Below are 18,621 nucleotides of genomic sequence, written 5' to 3' on the forward strand. Positions count from 1 at the left end.
CGGCCCTCCAGATGTCCATGGACTACAATTCCCAGGAGCCCCCTGCCAGCATTCGCTGGCAGGGGGCTCCTGGGAATTGTAGTCCATGGACATCTGGAGGGCCGCAGTTTGACTACCCCTGCACTAGACCATGTTTCCAATTATTGCATCTGTCCATTGATTAAGTGTATTTATTAATTAAAATATGTCTCACCTTTCATTGTTGCTCAAGGCAACTTACATCACAAGTAAAATATTAAAATTCAAAACCAACAAAGTAAGACCCTAGATCCACCCCCTCCCCCCCCAAAAAAAAAGAATCCTGCAGCTTGGACACCATGAAAAGCTCTGACCAATAAAATGTTTTTGCAGCACCTAAATCATTAACGAAATCAAAGGAACTTCTTTACCTACAAATGTACATCCCACCCTTTCTGCAAACACTACCCAGGCAGCTTGTGATAAAACCCATTTAGAATAACAATTGGATTCAGCTGTATCTACATAATTTTGCATAGGTATAAAAGCAGTATTTCTAAGGAAGGAACATGCTTTGCTTTAACATGGTGCCTGCAGTGCTTTTTTTTTTTACTTAAAAAAAAGTGTTGATGCTCATATACAAGGTTGAACTGATGTCCACCAATTCCCCCCTCCCCAAGGTGGTTCTTGGTACCAATGAGTCCTGCCACAAAAAAAAAAAAAAAAACTGGGTTCATCTAGCAGTAGTTCTTATCCTAGACAAACCACTTCTGTATGAATGGGGAAGGGGAATGCCTCTTCTAAATTGGGGACAGAGGTCCTCATTATTCCTAAATACTTGTATTGAAAACTCTTATTTTAATCTGCTGTTTAATTGGACCCCTTTTCTTGAATTAAGTCAATAGCTCAAATGATCATTCCATCTCTAGTAACAAATTTCATTTTTGCAACCATTTGTGCAGGAGTATGTTTTCTATGGTCAGGTGTGTGATTCTTCTCCAGAGTAGGAAAACACTGTACACGCTGTCCGGTTTTTCACGGAAATTTTAGCCATAAACGTAATTAGGGCAAGTGAAAGGCAGGTTGTTTTAATATGATTTTTAACTGCAGGGTGCAAACTAAAGTCAGTGGCGACCGTCCCACCCCTCTCAGCACCATTGTGCCAAATCTTGAGTATCTTGTCCTCATTTCTATGAAACCTAAATTCGATGTGGATGTAAGAAACAAATGCATGGCTAATGGGTAGCTTCGTGTTCCATCCCCATCTTTGCATGGGTGACAAGCGTTGAGGCAGTGGAGAGTACAAAGACAAAACAATATACTAGGTTCAGTGGTAGTCCTAAGCACCCTTTACAGAAAGCAAGCTCCGCTGAAACCAATTAGAATTAGATCAGGAAACGTTCTACCCATTTATTTGCAATTTCAATTGGAATGTGTGGAAATTCTAACACTCTTGGCTTAACACAACCACTTCTGTTTCTATTTTCATTTTAACCTTCATGGAAAGCTTTTTTGTGTGGGAGGGGGAGCACATGGGCTGTTGAACAAAATCAATTCCATACAGGAAAGTTTAAGCTGGTTGGATGCAACCAGCTTTTCTGCTAATGAAAAGTGAGGGAGATATCTTCTCTAACCATCCAGGAAATCTGCACTGACATGACCTGTAGGCTTCAAATGCAGGTGTCTGGAGAAATTTCTTCTGGTGTAATCAGGCTGTGGAGGCCTTCCCTTCTAGTCAGGCCTGTGCCATGTGTTGCGTAGTTGGGGAGCATTAGCAGCAACCTCAGGTGTTGTGTGAAGGAAAGGAATCAATTATAAGGAAGTCAGGGCTCTCTTGTGCCTGGGGAAATGCCAGGGTGCACACACAAGACTCCTTGGATCTTAGCAGCAGAATCTACCCAAAATAAAACAGAATTCTTCTGCATTCAAAGGTGAATTTCCCCCTTCATTTTACCATTTAATCGCTCTTCAAAAATGCCATTCATCGGCATTATAATTTTAGAGTCGATGAAACATTTTAAAGCATCAGCTTATCCTACCAAAAAAGAATCCCAGTGCTTTTCAATGTAGCTTTCCTTCTGCTTAATTGAGCGATTATAAGAAATATTGAGTTTTCTTTTTTATTTGGAAATACATTATGTTGGGTTTCAAAATTGTAATGTCCTGCTGATACAAAAAAGAGGCTCAAATAAAATGAACAAAGTTTTTTGTAGAGTTGTTCAGATAGATTTAGGCGTTCCTTTTGGGAATGTAAGAATTCCATCACTGGATTGCACTGCATTTCAGTGATCCCCACTGCGGTATCTTTCCATTTCCTTCATCCCCAAAGTAGGGCGATTCTGGCTTTTCTCCACTTCTCCTAAGCAGAAGGTGCTTCAAAAGAGTCCAGAAGGAATGACCTGTGTGCCTTACATGTTCGTCGTCACCAAGGTTCATAGCGGGGGATAATAAACCTAAATGTTAATGTTGATTCATAACATTCACCGTGTTCCAGAAGACGGGCATTATTTATTTATTTGTAGTGTGATTTATGCATAATACATAACAACTGAATTCAAATCATAGCGGTATCTCAGCTGCAGGCACAGCTACTGTATAATTGTGGCACGGAAAACCTGCTGACTGACAGAACAACACAGAAACAGGAGGTTGCCTCGTATTGAGTCAGATCCTTGTCTTTCAAGGTCCTATCTGACTGGCAACAGCTTTGCAGGGTCTCAGGTGGAGGTCTTTCTTGTGGCCTACTATGTGATCATTTTTTTAAGAATTGGGGATGCTGGGGATTGAGCCTCGAACCTTCTGCATAGAAAACAAACACTATACCTCTGAGCCATGGCCCTATCCTGGATGGTATGTTTCCAGGTCCTCTCAGAGGTCCATAGAGGCCTGGTTCATTTCCAGGTTTTAAGGCCCCTATCCATAAAAACAAATATATTTTCATGGGTAGCGGTGGTGGAAAGTGCCATCAAGTCATAGCTGATTTACGTTGACCCCGTAGAGAAAAGGAAGGTAATTGTAACTGAGGCCTAACTGAGGTGGATCACCTATAGAAGAGTAGTGAAAGAAGGGCAAAGGGTATGGGTGGTGATGTCACTTCCGGGGGACATGGCGGGGAAGCATGGCCAGCTGACATCACTTCCCGGGGTCCTCAAAGTCTGAATATTCATTTCAGGAGCTCCTCTACAGTCAAAAGGTTGAAAAAGGCTGCTGTAGGGTTTTCCAGGCAAGAGACGTTCAGAGGTGGTTTCCCATTGCCTATCTCCATATCGCAACCTTGGTGGCCATAATAGCCAGACCAACCGTGTTTAATTTCCTAGATCTGACGAGACCGGGCTAGCCTGGCCTATCCAGGTCAGAGCATGTTTTCATTCATATTTATGAATGTTTTAAATTATTTAAAATGACAAGTCTTTTAGAACCTCAGATTGCAATACAACCAGTTCAATCTGCTCATGTTGGGCTACTATCTCTGCTGAGTACATTCAACAAGATAGACCCCTCAAGAACTACTGCCTCCATGCCTGGATGGGCGATCTTTTTCACTTCACTCTCTCAGAGTTTGTACCAGTTTTGAGTTTTCCAAGAATTTCCAAGAGTTGGAATAGATGCAACCAGGAGTGGGGTGTTCTTTAAAAGTCTGAGAGCCAGCTTGGTGTAGTGATTAGGAGCGTGGACGTCTAATCTGGCGAGCCAGGTTTGATTCCCCGCTCCTCCCCATGCAGCCAGATGGGTGACCTTGGGCTCGCCACAGCACTCATAAAGCTGTTCTGACCGAGCAGGGCTCTCTTAGCCTCACCTACCTCATAAGGTATCTGTTGTGGGAAGAGGAAAGGAAAGGCAATTGAAAGCAACTTTGAGACTGTTTCGGGTAGAGAAAAGTGGCATATAAGAACCAACTCTTCTTCTTTGAGCTCTCTGGGGACTAACAAACAAGAACAGTCAGGTACTTATTTTGTTCCTTCTAGCTTCACACTTTCCCCATTCATGGGATGCAGTTCTTAGAGTGATTTCCTCCACCCCAGCATGTTCCTTCCAGAATAGGTCCAATAGGTTTGTCAAAGGCAATTATGCTGCCCTATACCCCACCAACCCATCTGAGCCCCCAAATTTGGTCAAAACTAACGTAGTCCTCAGTTGACCTATCACTTTTCACATGGTGCAAAAATCAGCTCCTATATTCAACTGCTATCAGTAGCAAACACATATAAAGGTATGATCATTTTTCTTTTAAACCAAAATATTCCACATCCAATGTTCTGAGAAGTAATCACAGGGATAGGCAATGTTTGCCGCAATTCTTCTAAATTTGGAATCACAAGAATTGGGGTCCCCTCCGTTAAGTTTGTATACCAGAACACAATATGTAGATGTATTTTGCACAGTTCTTCAAAAGACACCATGTGGTTTTCCAGGAGATTTGCATGCTTCATCCAAATGTACAAAACAGAGGTTGTCAGAGGCCTGTCTGAACATGGGAAGTATGCAAATAGGAATTAATGGCCCCATCATGGATTAAAACATTATTCCAACTAACAAAGCTACCAAAACCTGTGACTACCTTCGGTAGTAATCGTTTGCTTAAAAAAATATGCCAAGCTTCCTACAAGTCCTACAGTCTTAGACCACAAAGACCCAAGGAGAAATTTATATTCTACAATTGTACAGTTAGTCCATTGGTGAAGAGGGATGATTTCCCCACTCCCACTGCGGATCCTGCACTTCACACCTTAGGCCAGGGTTGGCCACACAGTGGCTCTCCAGATGTCCATGAACTACATGCTGGCAGGAGCTCATGGTAACTGTAGTCCATAGATATCTGGAGAGCCACAGTTTGGCTAACCCTGCCCTAGGTTGTTCCTGAGGGTCCCTTGACTCCAGGAGCAGAGATGGCCGGCCAGTGGGACTTCAGCTGCAGAAGCAGCAGGTGGGTGGAAAAGGGGCAGTCCATGGATTTTATGAGAATTTTCTCTAATTTTATCCTCCCAACTATCACATAAGGTAGCTTAGACTGAGGGGTGCTGACTGAGCCCAAGTTTTCCAGTGTGTTTCATATTGAAATGGGGATTTGAGTCTTAGTCTGAAAGGTTACCTGTTACACAGCACCAGTTCATGGAATAGGCTTGGGTTGTAAATTCTCAAATGCAATACAAACTGAACATAATTTCCCCGAGAAGTCTTTCTGTATCTCGGAACGTAACAAGATTCTGCCCACATGCAAGAGCGTGCTTTCCGTTCATCTATTTTTGTCTGAACTTCTGGACACTAATCAGAGCTCAGCAAACATATCCAAAGGGCATTTTTTAATTTTAATTTAACCAGAAGCTTGGGGAAGAAATATTTTGCCTCTTCTCCATAAGCCAAAAAGGTTGGGAGAAGGAAGGCTAAAGTCAGGAGTCACAATGAATTTTTTTTAAAGATTTTGGAAAGCTATCTAGGTTAGGCAATTCCCCAGAGTTTGGTCAAGTGGGTTCAGGGCATACACAGGTTTGTTATTCCTGTGGTTCAGGAGTAAGAAACATCTGGGCTTCATACTTTGAAACCATTTATTTAGCCGTGCCTGAGTTGTGTAGTGTGGAGCTGAGCAATAAACAAATGTCAATTTACAATTCTTCTGAAAACAGGGCTTTCAAAAAACTTTATCAGATGACATTTCTACCCAACTAGCTCAATTCCATCATTCAGGGGAGATGGCTGATATTGGCATCCAGATATTTACCATCAACTGGCCACCTCAGCATCTTTAAGGTAGCATTTATGTGAAGCTTCCGAACAGTAAAATCTAGCTTTCACCGCATCTGAGCATGTGTTTCAGTTATTTACTTTCGGTTATCACTTAATCCTGCCTCTTCAGAGTTTTTGCTTGAGACGGCTAACCAAACAAAAACAACTCAGATCTCACGACAAATGTCTGTTGACTGAACGGATTTCTGTTGGTGGGATTAGAATTCTTGACCTCCCCTGTTCTGCTGGACTGTAAACTGGTCCCAAAAATGCTGCTGTGCTTCTGTGGGCACAGGAAACCTTCCAGGAACAACATAAGCAGGATGCAGAAGTCTGCTATAGGAGAGGATAATTAGGCAAAAATCCCCCCCTTATACATTTTTCAAAGGATGCAACCCAATAATTTATATTTTCAGATTTGTACGCTGACCTTCCCCAAAGGCTCAGTAGTTAATATAAATTTAGCAATAAATGTTCCCAACAGTGAAATTCTTAGCAACAAATCACCGAATTGTGGAATCATAGAGTTGGAAGGGACCTCCAGGGTCATCTAGGCCAACCCCCTGCACAATGCAGGAACTCACAACTGCCTGCCAACCTACAGTGACCCCAATTCTATGCCCAAGTGATTTCCACCACCTCCAAAAATCTCCAGAATCCAAACTGGCCTGGAGGAAATTCGCCTACCATCTCACAGTGGTGATCAGTAATTCCCTGGGTATGCAAGGGCAGGCCACAAGAGACAAACACCGGCACATCCGTTCCTGCCCACCCACTCACTATCTGCCTAAGTTCATAAAATTTTCTCAGTGATAAAACAGTAAAAAATCAGCACCATAAAATCATAGGATGTCAGAGTGTGAGAGTCTGTACAACAGACTTCCTTAATAGCAAACAAGAGCTGTAGTATCTGTCCCATATCCAAATGCTCTCTTTCTCAATATTCCTTGCATGCAGCGGAATTGGAATGAGTGAGCAAGCTCTCCAAATGCAGCGGGGTGGGGGGTGGGGGAGAAATCAGACGAAAGGCAGGTAACAGACTCTTTCTGCAGAGTATGAAACGCCAACCAGTTCATCTGCTCATCTTCAAGTTGATTTTTGAGCAACATTGCCTTTATCAAGGCAATCAGGTTCCCTTTTCACCATCATTTCTAGGAACTGTTGTCAGCGGTCATCCCCTTTTGTGTTGAGAGACGTGATTGGTATTGTGTTGTAATTGCATAACCTTTCTGAGACTTGGCAATAAGAGCACATTGAACAGTGTTGGACAGTTCAGTTGGATGCTACACAAGCAAAATGCCCATTCTGTGAAATAACTCTTCGGCTTCTGTAGTGCATTGCCACGTCCCCTCCCCCTTCCCGGCCACTGACTGGGGATTGAGAGGGCATAAGGTTGATCGATCCCGATTGAGAAACTCCTGGAAATTTGAAGATGGAGCCTGAGGAGTTACATAGAGTCCACCTTTTCAGGCATTTTCTCCAAAAGAACTGATCTCCATTTTCTTTGCAAAGGTATTAGTAAAGTTCACACAGTGGCATTAGAATCACAGAATCTGAGAGTTGGAAGGAACCTCCAAAGTCATCTAATTCAGGGGTAGTCAACCTGTGGTCCTCCACATGTCTGTGGACTACAATTCCCATGAGCCCCTGCCAGCATTTGCTGGCAGGGGCTCATGGGAATTGTAGTCCACTGACATCTGGAGGACCACAGGTTGACTACCCCCTGATCTAATTCAACCCCCTGCATACTACAGGAAACTCACAACTATCTGCCGGCCCACTGTGACTCCAATTTCATGCCCAGATGAGCCCCACCATGACCACCAAAAGCCAGAATCCCTGGCCAGTCTGGCCTGGAAGAAATACGCCTCCCAACCTCAAAGTGGTGATTGGGTATACAAGAAAGGGCCATGAGAGCCAAGCCAAATCTGTCGATCGTTTGATCAGAGACCAATGCAGGAGGGTAGAGCTGGGATGAGCCATTGGCTCCAACGGCTTCATGATTTTACACACCCTTCCCTTGCTGCCTCTGAATCTCTGTTGCGATGATGAACAGACTCTTCTACTCTGCCACTTTGTTTTTCTCTTCTTTCCGCCGTTGAGTTATAGATGTCGTGAAATGACGAGTGCTGAATGGCAACTGATCGCTCTTGTTCCGTATTGCTCATGCTGTGGAATGAACGGCACGACACTTTCCATAAGTGAAATGCATCTCCCCAGCATTCTAGCGGCCTCTTTACAATGCAGTTTAGTATCCGTCCCCCCCAACGTTGTTTTCAAACATCGGAAGCGTATTCTGTCCTAGAGACTGGGCTCAGAGGGCAGGAATAGGCAGGAAAATTGCATTCTGTGGAGTCAGACGCTTGGTCTGTCAAGATCAGTTTTTACTCTGACTGACAGTAGCTCCTCAGGGTCTCAGATCCAACACAACATCATGCCCCACCTTGCCTTTTTCTTCACTGGAGAGGCTCGGGAACCGAACCTGGGACTTTCTACATGAAAAGCAGGTGCTCGACCACCAAGCCATAGCTCCTCTTGTTAATGGTTGCCATTCACTTATCTTTCAGATAAGTAATGTTTAAATTTACTTGTGGTTTCGGCTCCTAGTTCTCTGAGGTGAGCTGTATGTGTTTTCTTCAAGCTGGGGGCACTGAAACCATGTTTGGCCTTGTGGGGTTTTGTCAAAGAGAATGATTTCCTTTTGTTCTAGTAAAATTCCACACTGGGTTTCAGAAGCTGCTTCTCAGTGCTCTAAAATGCCTGAATCTCTCTGTGCGCGGCCTGCAGGTCTCTTATACAGTGAGGAGTCAGGGAAACATTGTCCCTTCACTGTACCAGAGGGTCACTGGGAAGCAAGGAGAAGGTCTAGCACGTTCCAGAGGCTGCCCTAGAGTCCCGTCTCATATTCTGCCTCATATGCCTCTGAAGCATGGAAGATTATGCATAAATATCTTCTTTTTGTTTACTTCCAGTTCCAAGTCCTGGGCCTACTCCAGAAATGCTTCTGCTGCATCAGAACCCATGATTCTGTGCTTCTCTTACCCCAAATCTGTCAACTTGGAAACAGTTTTATTGTCTGCTTCTATCCATTTGCCATTAACCCAAGTACATTTTTATCTTGCCCTTCCTCCAGGGAGCTCAGAGTGGAATATGTGGTTCCTTTTTCCCTCTTTTACCCTGATGTAGGCTAGACGGAGAGAGAGTGATTGTCTAAAGGGCTTTCAGAAGTTCTTGACCCGGGTCACACTTGAATCTGGATCTCCCAGATTTTGGACTCGAATTTGCACCCTAGGTTGTCTATATCCAATGTGACACGAGCAGAAGTTGTACTGCACACGGACTATCAGTATGTTGCATTTCTTAAGGTTTTCCCTTGGAATTTCTGCACGTCTGTATAATTTTGTAAGATGTCAGAGATGAGGTGATATCATTTTCCTCTGGAAGCAAAAACTTTGGCTTCCACTAATTCCATCACAAATTTTCACGCTCCCTGACTAAGGTTAAATTCTGCTGCCTATATTAGTCATCTCTTTTTCATTTCTGTTGGAGGACATTGGCAGTCAACTTTAAAAAACAAAAAACCCTGCAGTAGAGCTCACTGATATTCAAGTTTTAACAAAGTGTGTTGAACACACTGGTAGGCCTAACCATTTCCTGTTCATTTGTAGTGTCAGACCCATTCAGAATTATGCTGGGAGGCTGAATCGGCTAAATTTGCCTCAGTCCCTGGACAAGAATAAAACCTGCTGAAGCTTACTCCAAGTGGCAGGGTACCACACTTGCAAAAAAAAAACACACCCAAATATATTGAGCAACATATGCATAACTTGGTGCTGTCGGTCTGATCATACTGTTTTGATCTTGTTGGGCTTTAAAGTTTTTTTGTTCCTTTTTATACTGGCAATTTCCCACACTCTGGCTACACGACTCAAAATATTATCGTCACTCCACAAATGATCAGTCAAAGAATTGGCTTAATTTACTTAGCCGCAGGTGCTGTCTTGATGTGAGAATGAATTTACCTGTTTGGGGAAACCACTCAACGAATTACAAACTTTTATATTACAAAAAAAACCACCTCCAAATAAATCTGGTGCACTCCTATGCCATGGGTTTAGACTGGAGTAACTCCACCTTGGACTGGACCATTTATAATAAATTTTTGAATTTTATGTTGGTGATGGCTCTGGAGGAGTCTGGCTTTCTCTGACTTTATACAGAGAGGCTACATTTTCAGTGTTCCAAGAAAAAGAAGTGTCGATTCTTATAGGCCGCTTTTCTCTACCTAAAGGAGTCTCAAAGTGGCTTACAATCCCCTTCCCTTTCCTCTCCCCACAACAGACACCCTGTGAGGGAGGTTGGACTGAGAGACCCCTGATATTACTGAAGAAGAAAAGTTGGTTTTTACTGAAGAAGAAGAGAGAGACTACTCATCAAGTTTGCAGATGACACCAAATTGGGAGGACTGGCAAATACTCTGGAAGATAGTGACAGAGTTCAACAAGATCTGAACACAGTGGAAAAATGGAAAAATGGGCAAATGAGCAAATGAGAACAAGATGCAATTTAATAAAGATAAGTGTAAAGTTCTGCATCTGGGTCAGAAAATTGAAAAGCATGCCTACTGGATGGGGGATATGCTTCTAGGTAACACTGTGTGTGAGCGAGACCTTGGGGTGCTTGTGGATTGAAAGCTAAACATGAGCAGGCAGTGTGATGCAATGGTAAAAAAGGTGAATGCCATTTTGGGCTGTATCAACAGGAGCATCACATCAAAATCACCAGATGTCATAGTCCCATTGTATACGGTACTGGTCAGAACACACCTGGAGTACTGTGTGCAGTTCTGGAGGCCTCACTTCAAGAAGTACGTGGATAAAATTGAAAGGGTACAGAGGAAAGCCACGAGGATGATCTGGGGCCAAGGGACCAAGCCCTATGAAGATAGGTTGAGGGACTTGGGAATGTTCAGCCTGGAGAAAAGTAGGTTGAGAGGGGACATGATAGCCCTCTCTAAGTATTTGAAATGATGTCACTTGGAGGAGGGCAGGATGATGTTCCCGTTGGCTGCAGAGGAGAGAACACGCAGTAATGGGTTTAAACTTCAAGTACAACGATATAGGCTAGATATCAGGGAAAACATTTTCACAGTCAGAGTAGTTCAGCAGTGGAATAGGCTGCCTAAGGACGTGGTGAGCTCCCCCTCACTGGCAGTCTTCAGGCAAAGGTTGGATACACACTTTTCTTGGATGCTTTAGGATGCTTTGGGCTGATCTTGTGTTGAGCAGGAGGTTGAACTAGATGGCCTGTACAGCCCCTTCCAACTCATGATTCTATGATTCTATGGTTCTTATAGGCCGCTTTTCTCTACTCAAAGGAGTCTCAAAGTGGCTTACAGTCGCCTTCCCTTTCCTCTCCCCACAACAGCCACTTTCCATGGAAGAAATTCCAACGTCTAGGGTTCCAGTGGATCTTTTCCATTCCCCACACTCCCCACTGCATAGGATTGCGAATCTTCAGGTAATGGCTCGAGCAGGAGTCTATCAAATATTCAAAGGGTTATAATTATTGTAGTTATTAATGATATTTTCAAGGACTTTTTAAAGTTAGACCGCTAAATTAAATGAAGAAAGAGGGTTTGTATCCTTTCTGTACCATCCATGAGATGTTTTCAGTCATCAGCCGTTCCTCATTAAAGTTTGTAACTTTATGACGATGAACAAGGACAGTGTCCATTAGCATAAAACTGAGCAAGTGTTTGCATCCCATCTGTTACATGTACTTTTCAATCAAGCTGCTTGTAGGAAAAAATAAGAGAATATGTGCTCCAGAAATTATTCTTGTGATATCCATGGGAGGGGGAAAGATTCTGATCCAAAGAAAATGGTAAGCAATTTTTGCTCTTGCAATGCCTGTTCCTGAAATCTATTATTAGGAAGAACAGTGCCAGCATTACAGGAAATGGATGGCCAGAAGGCTCAAGCCCAAGGGAGTTTTCGGACATTTGACAGAGCTTTTCAGACATTAAATGAATGCTTTAAGATTTCACATCACTGCAGTCATATGAGATTAGCGGGGGGCAGGAAGAGTCATACCATAAAATCAACTCCTCTGTACTTGAGTATGTTTCAGTGTTGGACCTTGGATTTTCCACAGCACTTGGCACGGAAATTATCTCTACAAAAAGTGAACACGGTTGACTCTACATGTATATGGAAGAGGACTGTAAAGCCAGCATCATGAAGATGAGTGCCTAACTGAAAAGAAGCTCAGAACGGAAGAAGCAAGATGCATTTGCCCCATCCGGTTTGAAAACACTGAGGGATCATTTATCACGATCAATGGCTGCCCTGTCGTGGCTTTTCAAATCAAATTAAAAAATCATGTACAGAATGGGAGGGCAATAAGAGAGCATTGTAGGATTTACGTTCTATTCTGACTTGACGACTCTTTCTGTGGTGGAACTCCATGTTGTGAGTAAGCACAGATTCCCAGCTCTGTAAATCCAGGGGTGGAGTTAGCCTACGCTGAGATGGGACAGTCACAGAGGCCCAAGGCATCTATTGGGGTTCTCCCAGCTACTTGTTTGTGATCCATTCCACTCCCCACACTCCCCACTGCAGAGTTGCCAGGGGCTGTAGATCTACTATTACAATTTAAGTATTTGAAAGGTTGTCACTTGGAGGAGGGCAGGATGCTGTTCCCATTGGCTGCAGAGGAGAGGACATGCAGTAATGGGTTTAAACTACATGTACAACGATATAGGCTAGATATCAGGAAAAAACTTTTCACAGTCAGAGTAGTTCAGCAGTGGAATAGGCTGCCTAAGGAGGTGGCGAGCTCCCCCTCACTGACAGTCTTCAAGCAAAGGTTGGATACACACTTTTCTTGGATGCTTTAGGATGCTTTGGCCTGATCCTGCGTTGAGCAGGGGGTTGGACTGTATGGCCTGTATGGCCCCTTCCAACTCTATGATTCTATGATAATTGATCTTCAGGCTATAGGTAACAGTCCACCTGGAGAAAATGACTCTTTTGAAAGGCGGACTCTATGGTATTATACTCCGTCTAAGATCCTCCCCCAACTCAGCCCTCCTCAGGCTCCACTCCCCAAATCTCTCAAGTATTGCCCAATCTGGAGCTGACAATCCTACAAATGGACATGCTGCCCAGTGGTGGGTGCTGAGGGAAGATGATGCACAGAGATGACGCTCCTAGCACAAGTGCACCCACCTGCTTGCACTGCCCAGCACCAGTGGGGAAGGCCCTGTAAGCACTGGGAGGACTGGCAAGAGAGTGAACAGGGTTAGGATGGGCCATGGCAGGAGTGCCATACAGGCAGGTGGGCACAGTGTGTGTGAACACGAAACACAGCCGCAGGTGTATGGGGGTAGATGGGTAGCTAATCCTCTGCCCAGAGCTCATGCAAACCCTAGAGCAGGCCATGCATGAAGTCAATGTTGATTTAAAATGCCAGCGATGTGCTTTTCTCCCCAAAGAGATCCAAAGCAGTACTTACAGGAAGGCAATGGGGAAAAGGCTTGACTTTTTTCTTATTAGCTTTTTAAAATGCATTCTGCTTTCCCATGAACCTAATTGTAACATCAATATCACTTGGAAAGAAAACAGGGAAGTTATTGGAAGGGAGCAGTTAAAGAGGAATACGAGCAGGTGAGAGACAGGTCGAGCGCCCTCCCTCTCTGCTAGCCAGTTCTGCACTCCTCCCCATGAAGCAAACGCTGGCTTGAGAACATTGAGCATGCCTCGTAAAGTGTAAGGCAGCCCCGAAGAGCCCTCCGTCTCCTGAAAATTATTGGGTTTGTCATCTTCCCATTTTAAACGAATTCCACTTGAATTTCTTCTGAATTACTTTTGAAAAAGCCACTTCAGCAGTGGCATTTAGAGAGCTGCTGGCCCTCTTGGAGCACCAGCGTTCCAGGCTGCGTGCTTTTTTATTTCTCAGGAGCCCAGAAAAGTCACTATGATATGTGCTCCAGTACACACAGTTTTATTTGCCTTGATTTTTGCAAGTGAAACTCGAGTCTATTTGCTGAGAACATTTCTGTCCTGTTCATTCAGTGGCAGGCTTTTGAGGTGGCATTCCAATAAGAAACCTCCAATGAAACAAAGCAATAAAAAAAACTCAAAGCTATTCATTAAAACTGCATGCCACAATGTTAACAGGAAAGCATCTTCCAAGCCAGCAATGACACTGAGAAGCAGAACATGAACACATGTGCAACCCGATAAGCCAGTTGGATGGGTAAAATAAAAGGCCTGGCACCTGAAACTAAAAAGAGGAGATGCTGGGCACACAGCACCAGGAAGGGCAAGCTAAACCTGCGGGGGTACCACAGAAAAGGCCCTGTCTTACAGCCACTCTCTTCACATCTGAGCTGGTGCAAAGCCTCTGTGAAAGCATCTTCATTCTCAGAGAAGTTATGGTATAGTCACAAGCAAGAGTTTTGAAGTGCTGAGATCCCAACCTGGGGGTGCCCAAGCTTGTCGAGTCAGCAGGCACCTTTGCAGTTTTGACACAGCGTGCTACAATGGCTGCTGCAGGAGGTGGAGCCAGCCACAAAAGGCAGGAAGTTGTGAATTTCCTGCTTCCTGCAGGGGGTGGGACTAGATGACCCTGGAGATCCCTTCCAACTATGATTCTGCTGGTCTTCAGTCAGACAGTGAAGATGCTTGTGCTGTAGCAGCAACTGTTTCCAAAGCAACATTTTAAAATACCTGTGCAGCCAATCAAACATCAAATAGCCAATCAGAAGCTTTGTGGGGCAAAAGCCCCGCCCACTTTCTGTACACCCTCGGCAGGCACCGGAAAAGCTGTCTATGGGGACTGTGGCCAATATTTCCCCCGAAAGCATTTCAGAACAAAATAAGGTACTGTTATTTATTCTAAAAAGAGCCACAGTGACAAGAAGAAAATGCCACCACTTAGGCAAGCTCCCAGAGCAAATTTTTAAAATGAATTCCTGCACTTGTCTTTGCACTTTTATTTCCCTGTGGAAACAGGCATGAGAAACCATCTCCAAAATGAGTATTCCTTCTCTTAAGCCTAAAACTTAGCCAAACCCGCCGCAGCATAGAATTATGAGCAAGAATTATTTAGGAACCTCCTAAGAGGGATTCAGTGGGATTGTGCTGTATCCTGGCAGATTTCTGTAAGGCCATCAAAAAGAGCAAGAATAAGCTGTATGCTAGTAAGAAGAGAGGGAGGAAATACTTTAAAAGTACAAGAGGGTGGATTTGGAGTGGAGTGGAGAGGGTGTGGAAGTTGACCCCTCTCTGCTGCCTCACCCTGATGTTCTTTGAAGTTAGCATGGTTCAATCCACCTCTGTGAAAAGCTATTGGAATAACCCTCTTCCATGCAGTCTCAGCTCCCAGATAGAAAAGATCATTGGGAGAGTTCTGTTTGTTAACTATATTAATATAGTATTGTCAACAACCTAGAGAAAAAGCTACCGTATATACTCGCATATAAGCCAATCCACATATAACCCACATATAATAAGGCACCTAATTTCACCACAAAATGCTGGAAAACCTGCTCTTTACTCCCCTCCCACTGTCCCTCCCAGGCTTGCTGCGTCTCTGCTTCTTCCTGCATCTGCTTCTTCTGTTAAGTATACTTGTCTCCCACCACCGCCCTCCTTTCTTGCATGGCAGCTTTTTTTTTAATACCCACATACCAGCCGAGGGGGACTTTTTCAGCTTTAAAAAAGGGTTGAAAAACTCGGCTTATATGCGAGTATATACAGTACGTCTGTCTCTAGGCCTAACATGTGTGAATTGGTAGGTGAACTGTTTTCATGGCAGAGATCATTTTGCATTAAGTCTCTGTTAAAGGAGCAGAATTTTGCTTCAGGCCTTCTGGCAACCCTAAAGTCAACAGTGTCCCATAAGAGTCCGATCTTGTCTATCCTCACTAACATTTCCCAGCTCCATCTTTTACAAGTTCTTTACCTTATTTATGAACTGAAATATGTAGACCACCCCCACCTTTCATTTGTTACTCAAGACTGCTTACCACTCCAAAACAAAGTACGTTCAATCCCCAAAAGACCTCCTTCCTCCACAGAAAGTCTGCAACCCCATTAGGAGCCCAAACCAAAACGGTGGCCTTTCACCTTGATACTGCTAGACAATGACTTCCACAAATAACAGCACAGCTGAGTGCAATTTGTTTTAAAATAGCTGCCCATGAATGTCATTGGGTGCCCTCCAACGCTGTGTTGTTTGAGAAGAATGGGGGACAATGTTCCAATCACTCGTGTCCTCGTTGGTTCAGTGTGACCCACAGTCGAGGAGTCATCCAGCCCTTGAACGAAGTACTGATGTAGCCGGGAAGAGGAAGCTGTGGATGGGGCCTTTTCGCCTGGCAGAGCCAGCACCCCCTTTCCAGTTGCATTGGCTCCAGATTGGAGACTGGATCAGGTTCCGGGTTTTGATACTAACCTTTAAAGACCTAAACAGTCTGGACAGACTCCCATCAACATTTCTAAAGAACACGCTTGGTGTATTAGCAATGGCTCTTTATTGAAGGAGGAATAGAAAGCTCATGATTATTCTTACTGAAATTGATTTGATAAGCAATACGTTGATCAACATGACCCTAAGAGTCCCAACAGACCTAAACACGCCCCAACTAAAGAAGGTGAAGCTCCCCTTTTTCCCAAGGAAAAGGTGGGTTCCTCCATTCTCCTGGAAAGCACATGGAGTAGTCTTGCACCAAGGTGCACATTACATCATTGGTGCCCAGCGGAACAAAGCCAGGCTCACCTGATAATATCCAAGCTCCCTTCTTCCCACGAGTCCATTCTCTCAAAAGGAATTTAGCAATTAAACCACATAAGCAAAGCAAAACAATAAAAATGGTCACAAACAGATTGAGCAGTTTTCTTAGGCCAATTGCCCTCCCCCCTTACAACTGACCATACATTGACAGCTGATGCGGACAGGTTATTATTAACACCTTACAAACAATAGACCCAAACTACCATGGCAGGGAGATCCTGATAGCCTATGGTCAGATGTGGGAGAATAATATGGCGAGTAATGAAATGGGGCTGGGAGCGAGGGGTGCCAACTGTTGTTGGAGGGGGTAGTGATCAGTGTGTTTTTAATTCGTGTCCATTTTAAATTGTTGTAAACCACGCCAAGAGGGACGATCCTATAAATTGAATAATAAATAAATAAAGCCCCTGATGGACCATCTGGAAATGGAGGGAAGATCTTTCCTGCGTTGAGCAGGGGGTTGGACTAGATGGCCTGTATGGCCCCTTCCAACTCTATGATTCTATGAATCTGACCCCTCCCAAACTGAAACCAGTTGTGGGTGACTGAAATATAAAATGTTTTATTGGGTATGTTTATATACGATTTTATATTCTGACGGCTTGTTCATCTTTTGTTGTTAACCTGCCCTGAACATTTAGGAAGGGCAGGCTATAAAAATAAAGATCTGTTTTTAATTTAGTATTCCAGAAGAAGACAAAATTGGGATGGAAGTGGCACCTCTAAACGTCAGCCCCACAGCTACTAGTTAGCCCCACCTCTCAAAAGTGCACCCAGAACCCCAAGAGAACAATGGCCCCCACACCCACCCTCCAGACTTCCACTCATCAGAGGATTTGCCATGTGGTTAGAGAGATCTTTAAGTGCTCTGGCCCTTTAAGAAAAACTCATCTTAGGATGGTGGAATGTAGCTGAGATTGCTCCTTAAAAATTTACTCCAGCTCTGGCTGGCAGATGCTGGAGAACGCTGCTTGGACCAATCACAGTTCCCAATTATAAGTTTTTTGTTTTAAATCACATGTATAGCTTTGTAAGGTGCTTTCCATACCAATATTGGTAGAAAGGTGGTATCAATAAATATATGTAGAACACCTGTTAAATATTGTAACTAGGATGGAGAAATATAGTATAAATATTAAATAGTATAAATACACTCCAATATGTGCTAAAAATATTTTTGCATCATAATAGGTAAGTGATTGAGGCAGAAAGAATACATTTTCTGATTACTGTCATTGTTTCTCCCTCTGGGGAAGTCTATACTACAAATTTATATCAGTTTGATGATACCAGTGCAGCTGTCATGGCTTCCCCTAAAGGGTCTTAATGCGGGCACGGCAGAGCCGGATTTGAAGCAGGGATATCTTGGTATATGACTAACTACTTCATCATATTACAGCAATTTTCAGTTAGTACTAGTCTTCCCCCCAAGTCAAATACATTTACATAGATCACATAGCCAGTTATATAATAACCAATACATATTCTGTTGGGCATGCCTGATTTAATCGGCTGACTTATGGTCTCTCCTCATTTAAGTTCGGTGCCCAATTAGTAACAGCTTATTATGTTGCATTCAAATTGCAACCATAGCGCACCTTTCTTCCTAAACTATATTTGGCAAGATGGATCCTGAGAGTGGTTCTCTTTCAGCAACTCCTACAAGATGTAACCACAGGCCGTGACCAATGAGCGGTTTGACAGGAATAAGCTCAATATCTGGTGAATATTTATTAGCACTGAGCAATTACCTTTCCATGGAATGATGCAAACCCTTCTAAAATATTTTGTGGCTAATTCCTCAGGCTGAACTCTTGAAATAGCTGAACATGCATGCCTGGAGTTTCAAAAGGCCTCATTTGAATCCAAGTCCTGACGTTTACGTTAATTCTTCACCTCCGGGACTTATAATTTCCACTCTTTATATTAAATCTTTTCTTATAATGTTGTGGGTCTGTGTATGTGTGTGTGTGGGGGGGGTCTGATTATTGTCATTGTTTCTCTCTCTCTGGGAAAGTCTGTATTACAAATTTGTGTCTGATACCAGAGCAGCTGTCTTGGCTTCCCCTAAAGAGTCTTAAGAACAACTGTCTTTCTGAAAAATGTCAGAGTTTTCTGTCAGGAGATCCCTAGGCTATC

The 18,621-nt window shown here is 43.6% G+C and overlaps 1 long non-coding RNA gene across 1 annotated transcript in view; it reads right to left on the minus strand.

Moving 5' to 3' along the window:
- The window catches only part of LOC143841314 (uncharacterized), a 98,943-nt gene that overhangs the window by 63,206 nt on the left and 17,116 nt on the right, over window positions 1-18,621 (minus strand). The window lies entirely within an intron of this gene.

This window comes from Paroedura picta, chromosome 7, assembly GCF_049243985.1.
Source record: "Paroedura picta isolate Pp20150507F chromosome 7, Ppicta_v3.0, whole genome shotgun sequence".
NCBI classification, from domain to species: Eukaryota; Metazoa; Chordata; class Lepidosauria; order Squamata; family Gekkonidae; genus Paroedura; species Paroedura picta.